Source organism: Maylandia zebra, linkage group LG9 (genome assembly GCF_041146795.1).
Source record: "Maylandia zebra isolate NMK-2024a linkage group LG9, Mzebra_GT3a, whole genome shotgun sequence".
NCBI classification, from domain to species: Eukaryota; Metazoa; Chordata; class Actinopteri; order Cichliformes; family Cichlidae; genus Maylandia; species Maylandia zebra.
Window position 1 is genome coordinate 31608913 of NC_135175.1, and position 7623 is coordinate 31616535.

The 7623-nt window shown below is 41.9% G+C and overlaps 1 long non-coding RNA gene across 1 annotated transcript; it reads right to left on the reverse strand.

Moving 5' to 3' along the window:
• Positions 1 to 4597: 4597 nt before the first annotated feature.
• On the reverse strand, positions 4598 to 5752 carry LOC112432440 (uncharacterized). Its single transcript, XR_013100362.1, has 3 exons — positions 5669 to 5752; positions 5151 to 5379; positions 4598 to 4693 (listed from the first exon to the last, which is right to left on the reverse strand). It is a non-coding gene; the product is annotated as an uncharacterized LOC112432440 (long non-coding RNA).
• Between the last annotated feature and the right edge of the window lie 1871 nt (positions 5753 to 7623).

Below are 7623 nucleotides of genomic sequence, written 5' to 3' on the forward strand. Positions count from 1 at the left end.
AGGAGAGCATGGAGCTACCTGCCAGAGAGCAGCAGGTAAGCGCATAGTCCCTCCTGCTAGCCCTCAATGTCTACGTGTATTTAACATTGAGAGGTGGGCAACGACGCCAGGGGTGAGGTGTACACCCTGATGTTACTTTGGATTCCATGTATCGTGCCCACCCCCAAGATCCTATATGTATGTGTAATGAGAGTGTGAGTAATGTGAATGTCTAAGTTGTGGGATAAAATTGAGGCAGAGGCAGCCAGAAGGGAACAGAGGGGGGTGGTAGCCTCCTCTGCACCCTGGTGACACACCCCTACTCCAAGGCCCTGCATGTGTGGGTGGTTGTGGTGGAGCGGGAAGAGGGAGGCAGCTGGAGATGGGGAGGGAAGGAAGGGAGGGGCAAGTGACCCCTCCCTGGGGCCAGCTCCCCCGCTGACTCCAGTAGGCACCCCCATACTCCGCGACCCGCCAGGGAAAGGGGGCCCAGGCCCATCCAGACCGGGGCCCAGCGCAGCAGCGCCCCCCGGCCCCACAGAGCTCGGGACAGTCCACCCAACCCCACCACAGAGAAAACTGCACCCACCCCACCATCCACTCATCTTCCAGACTACATGAGACAATAGACACCCAGGCTGAGATCTTCCTCCACCTCTCCTGTATCTCCCCCTCCTGCAGAGAGTTCCTGAAGAGAGGAAAGCTCCTGCAAGGTGTGACAATCTCCCCCACCAGTTGAAGAGCCCCCCAGGTGGCTCGACGCACCGGCGGCACCCTGCGCCAGGGATGGGCCCCCATGCACCCACCCGCCCACAACCCCGGCAACACACAAACCAGGACCCAAGGCCCCGAGGCCTTGCCAGGGCCCCAGCCCAGAGACGGAGCGCCCCCAGAACCTCACGCCCATCCCGGACCCACCCAGGGGCAGACAGGCTACCAGGTCAGTAACCCACGTCCGTCAGCACAGACCCTCCCCTAGCCCCGCTGCACGCAGCCACGAGGAAACAGTCTCTAAAGTTATTTAATGATATTTATATTATGAAAATCAGATTTTTGACATTTTAAGTTTTTCCCATTTTCAGATAAAATAAACACGCACAAAACAAAAGCAAACAGCCAGAACACAAAGCTGGAAAACCCACCCGATCGACCAAAATCAACTCAAAATACTCCCACACAACAGAACCTCCTCTATTCCTCACTGGCTCCAAATCTCTCAGTAGAAATATCAGTGATTCGCTATCTGTCACCATCAAAACACTCCACAAATCCCGCAAATGATTCACTTTCTTATAAACCAGGGAATCAGACACCAAAGCGGTTAGGTTCTAAATGAAGCTTCGGACGTCACTGATCACGTGACTCTGGCCAAACGAATCAAGCTTCGACACAGTGCTTCTGAAGCAGTGTGTCGATTTTTGTGACACACGCACCGGAGCGTCAGCTTCAAGCGGGCCATCACTACCGGCAACTGAACGCTTACACACACAAACCTGGGATAGTGTGTGAAGAAATGTTACCTAACAAATAGCAAATCATAGCAAATAAATAGAAACAGTATAATGTGAAAAAAAAAGTAAACACATATGGGACAAATGGAGACCATTGCAACTCATCCACTTTGTCACACAGTAACAGTATAACTGTAACACATTTGCAATTTAGATCCAATATTTATGAGAGAAATAAGTGAATTAAAAATATCAGACCTCATGCCAGATTTAATTGATAGAGATATATGCATGTTATTATATTATGTATCCCAGATAATTGTTTTTCATCTAGCCATGGGACACCCACCCCTTCCTCCCAAGTTAACTGCAGCCAAAGCGAGCTAGTGGAGGTATTTAGACACAACCAGTGGGGTAAAAAGAGCAACCAAGAAACTGGCAGCCTGCACGGCCACCGATGTGCTGGAAGAGCTAGAAGCTCTACCCATGGAGAAACTCTTGGAGAACCTTGCTAGCCTTGTTTTCAGATCCCTTTAAAGTTTATAAAGGGCCTAATCATTTTCATTAAAATGTTTTATTACATAAATGTTACTGTTTTATTTCATTTTGATTTATGCTCCCACTACACTGCACATCTACAAACAACAATGCCATGGACTGTCAGTTGCTTTTACATGCTGTGAACATGAGTAGGTTTGATCAGAGTTTCAATTATAAAAGAAAAGGAAAAGACAAACTGAGCAAAAAGAAGCAAAGAAGGGGAAAAAAAGACCAACTTCTTCCCAACTGACAAGAAAAATACTCGTCATATTTTCATAATAAAAGATCAGGCTCCCCATTTATGACAGCTTGGACCATTAATGTATGTTACATTGATGCTTGTTTTAGTATGCTACTGTACAGTTATGGTCAACATCTCTATTTAAATATAATTAATATACAAAATACAATAAAATTTATACATGAATTATTCATTATTTTTTACTACTGATAAAATTCATGTATACTAATAAAAGTTATACATGAGTAAAAGCATTATTAATAATGATTAATAATAATAATAATAATTCTAATGCCAACATGATGACTGTTCATAGCTCCTGCTTTGAAATACTGAACTTTAAAATTGTCTTACCAAAAATAAAGTATTTATTCTCAATGATCCCAACTAAACCACCACAAGATTGGTTCAGATCTCTAGATTCATGTATATCCAAATTCCTTTGGAAAAATAAATCCCTATGTATAAGCTTAAAAACACTACAAAAGACCAAGGATAAAGGAGGATTAGAACTACCTAACTTTCAGCACTACTTCTTAGCCAACAGGCTTCAGTTTATCTCAGGATGGCTAAAACATACCCTCTTAGATGATCCTTGGATAGATGTAGAACAAGCACTTTGCAATAATCTAGAGATTTCAGATCTACCATTTATCAGCTCAAACATCCAATGACATGAATGCTTCAAAAGCATGTTTATTGTATTGCTCTCATTTTCTTCTGCTTGTTTTCTTTTTTCTTTCTCAACAGCTGATCCAGGTGATTGATATATGTATTTTTTTGTCTGCTTATTTACTTGGTTTTTGTTTTGTTGCCCTTTATCCCCGTCCCTCTTCTCTGCTGTTATTTTTCCCTCCTCCTTTCTCCCTTTTCTTTTCCTCATTCAAGTCTGTCCCGTATCTAGCAAGTGAACATAAAAAAATAAATAAAATAAACAATAAAAGGTGAATCAAATAGACCATTACGGCAAGGCTGGGATGGTCAATTTGGTAAAGTAAATCCGTTGGGCATCTTTCCTTGCCTTTAGACAATAATTCTGATGGCAAAAGAACCAAACAGACAAAAAAAAAGAAAAAAAAAAAGAGTGTGGCTGGTAAGGATGAAAACACATACAGAGCGTAAACTGTCTTTGTTAGTAACAAACGTCAGGAAAGAAAAGACAAAACACACAAACACTCATGATATTCATGAATAATTAGAACGCATCTAAACATTCTGGTCGCGGATTTTTACAGTCTTATTTGCACTCGGTCATCTTCATAATCATCCTGATCAATACATGACAGGGGAGGTCCTGAGGTAGGCGGGGCTCTCTGGTGATGTCAGCATGAAAGGCAGGACCAGCGTCAGCCACATGTTGGTGAAGCATCACAGTACACTGGTGTGGGTTCCTTTCCAGATGTTTGACATTTGACACTTCAACGTTGAGGCGAACAAGAAGACACAGTGTTGGGTGAGGTTACTGCAGGGTTTCTAACTGACCAAAAGCAGAAGCACACAGACCAACAGGGATCAGATGCTGAGTGTTAGAGGAACAAGCTCATCTGTGCTGATCACTGAATGCTGCTGTGTTCTTTTGTTGAAGTTGGCTGGTGGGACAGTCTAATAGTGATATCCTGCCCATCTGAGGAACAGTTTTAAAAAACACATGCAATACTTTGTTTGTATTACAGTCAAAGTTTATGTTAATTTTTGTCCTTTAAAAGTGTTGCTGTACTATAAAGTACTATAATTTGGGCTAAAATGGCTCAGATAGTCTCTCTCTCTCTCAGAGTATCTCCTTTGAAAGTGGAGACTTTTATCCACTGATCCACATCACTTTACCTAGATGTTTTCTTTGAAGCTGGATGAAGACTCCTCTCCCTCAATCCTGTTGCAGCTTTGTGGTCCAGTTGGCCTCTGAGGTCACAGTCAACATTTTAATTTTAAAGTTAATTTTTGTCCTTTAAAAGTGTTGCTGTACTATAAAGTACTATAAAGAGTTAGGAGTTCGCCTTGTAATCGGAAGGTTGCCGGTTCGAGCCCCGCCTTGGACAGTCTCGGTTGTTGTGTCCTTGGGCAAGACACTTCACCTGTTGCCTACTGGTGGTGGTCAGAGGGCCCGGTGGCGCCAGTGTCCGGCAGCCTCGCCTCTGTCAGTGCGCCCCAGGGTGGCTGTGGCTACAATGTAGCTGCCATCACCAGTGTGCGAATGTGTGTGTGAATGGGTGGATGACTGGATATGTAAAGCGCTTTGGGGTCCTTGGGGACTAGTAAAGCGCTATATAAATACAGGCCATTTACAGGCCAGGCCATAATTTGAGGCTAAAATGGCTCAGATAGTCTCTCTCTCTCAGAGTATCTCCTTTGAATGTGGAGACTTTTATCCACTGATCCACATCACTTTACCTGGATGTTTTCTTTGAAGCTGGATGAAGACTCCTCTCCCTCAATCCTGTTGCAGCTTTGTGGTCCAGTTGGCCTCTGAGGTCACAGTCAACATCTGTAGCAGAAGAGGGGAAATAAAAATCCAGGTTACCAAAACTGGGACCTTTTCCAAAATAGAGCGTAACTGGAATTTTTCAGCCTTACAGGCAGATAGTCGTCTAAAGCTGCAGCTTTTTCTTTTTAGCTTTTTCCAATCTCTGCTCTCTGCTTTCTCTGTGAACATGTCTGCTTTCTTGGCATGGGTCTGTCTGCTGTTGGTGAAGAGACTAAATCCACATACTCGCTACTAAGATCTCCTCAAGTGGTCTTAACCAGATAACAGTTTAAGAGTAAATGTCATCCTGAGAGTTTCACCTTGGGCAGATGCTGTCTTGCTAACATGCAATCATGAGCATTAATCTATGAGGTGAAAAAGAGATTTTAAAAACTCCAGCCACAAGTTTTATTTCATCTGTGTTTTGGTCAGAGTCCCGTCAGACCTCCAAAATGGTGTCAGAGTGTTTTCTATTCACCTTCCACGTGATGAGCACAGGCCTCAGGTCCAGACCTCCACAGGCACTATAGCCTCTTTGGAGCTAATAGGTGAAAGCAGGTTTTGTTGGGACATGAACTGAAGAGGAAACTGACGAGGAAGGCAAGGATCTTCTTCAGCTCCTCCGAGCCCGAGCCGGGACCTCTTTGCGTAGGCCAGCATTGGTCAGGTAGCCCTCCAGCATCTCTGGATGGCCGACAGTGGAAAACCTAGAGGAGTAAGAGAGAAAAAGCAGCTTGGAGCATGTCTTTATACTGTTTAGTTTTTAGAGCCACAGACTTTCTTTTAATCTCATTGTTCAGGATCTATGATTGATTATGTATTTATTGTATTCCTCCATGACTGTGTGACAGAAAGTGGAAAAAAATCAGCTTTACCTTTGTTGATATGCTTGTAATTTTAATATTGATTACATTGCCCATGAAATAATAGAAAGCTCATATATGAAAATGTATTTTAAAAAAGAAAGTTCATCTGAATACAAAGGAGTACACTCACCTTCCTGTAGATGGAGTTGTAGCGAGCGCTGGTGACCATCCAGGCCTCCTCGTAGAACTGATCACTGATTGGATCCAAAACATCGATGGAGGATCTGTGTAAGCGCTGAGGATCGTGCTGATGGACAGAACAGAAGGAGAGTGAGACAAGTGAAGATATACTAAACAATACTGTGAAATGAACTGACCCATACAGAGTTTGATTCAGAGGTGATTGACACATTATTTGACCACAAGCAATCTTTTCTGGTTTGATGCCGTCTTTGTAGCCAGAAACCAGCTCTCTCCTCGGCTTCCTCCACTACACGCTTCCCCCACGCCAGTCTCCTCAGTCACTATAAAGGGGAGAGTCATGAGTTCCATCACCCTCACCTGTGCCGTCCAACGTCCCGCCACCAGCCTCCACTGCAGCAGGCCAGAGACCACACCCCTGCCACAATAAGTAAAAGTATATCCTTGCTGTACCCTTAATGCTAAATATGCTAAATTAACCGCTCCCCTTGCCCCTTTGGGATTATTCTTATGTCACTGGGATGTTGACCTTCACATTAGAGAGGTGGGCAGACATAATTAGTGTATGAATTTTAAAGTAACAGGTAATAAAGAGAGTGTAGCAAATGTAGTCAGGTTTATTACTCTATATCACACATGAGTGCCCGAGGGAGGCGGGGCTGACTGGGGAGAAACAGGGAACATAGAGACAGGGGTGACTCGACATGAAATGATGAAACGTGGGACACGGGAACAGAAACTAAACACAGGCTAAGAAGAACACTGAGGCAGGGAGAACTAAGATTACTGAGAGCCTGATAAATAAGAATAACAAAAACCAAGAAAAACAATAGTCAAAGAATATTAAACGAAAAACACAAAGCATTGGGCCAGGACCCACTACTGTGACATTTATATGTGATAAAAACATTAAAAACTGGACAATCTGCTCAAATGTTGAAATCTTTCTACGTATACTTTAGGTTCAGCTCTCCATCCTGGCATTTGGTTAAGCATGATTCAAAAATTTTATTTTTAAATCGTTTTATTTTGTTTAACTGGTTTTAATTATTAGTTACTTTTTGTGAAAATTTGTTGCGACATTTAAAAATACATCATTTATTTTCAAAAAGGAAATTTAAAAAAGTATTTTTCAAACTTATTTGATTTAGAGGATCATATTTGACCAACGTAAATTTTTTCATTTCATATAAAATGACTGAAACAGTGAACTAAATATCTGAAATCTTTCCTTGCTTAAAAGTTATAATCCTACTTAAGTTATAGTGCAAACGCTTAAGCAACAAATATACTTAATGCTCATTAATTAATATTTCACTTTAATGTTGCAACTACGCACTCACTTCTGTCTTTAAACAAAATATTTTCCAGTTACAGAAATCATGAAATCCAAACTAAAGTGTTACTGTTGCTATATGCATTTACTATAAATAATCGATGATGGTGCTGACATGAAGGAAGAGAAAGTTACAGGTTGCATCCTTTGAGTTTGTCTCCGTGCCTTTGGGCGATTTTCAGAAGGACAGATGTTTCCGTTCTATTCTTGAATTAATTTTTTCAAACACAAACACTATTTTAAAGCTTCTAGAGAGTAAAATAATAATGATAATTATAATAACAGTAATAAAAACAAAAGCTCTCAGATCCATCAAACCAAGCAGCAGAAAGAACAATAACAGAAGATAAAACTTTAACCTTGTAGACTTCATTATGTTCCAGCTGCTCTACAGACGCTGTGACCTCGAACTTAAGCAGGTCGTAAAGTATGTGCAGCTCAATAACTTCATAATTACACCCTGTGGTATTTAGGCAGCAGAACAACTAAGAATAACAACTACAAATAATGTTTTTAGGTTTTGTTTGTACTGCAAGGTTCAGTACAGGAGAAACAAACCAAGAGCAAATATTATGTCTCATTTACACCCGAGCACGAAGAGCCTTCAG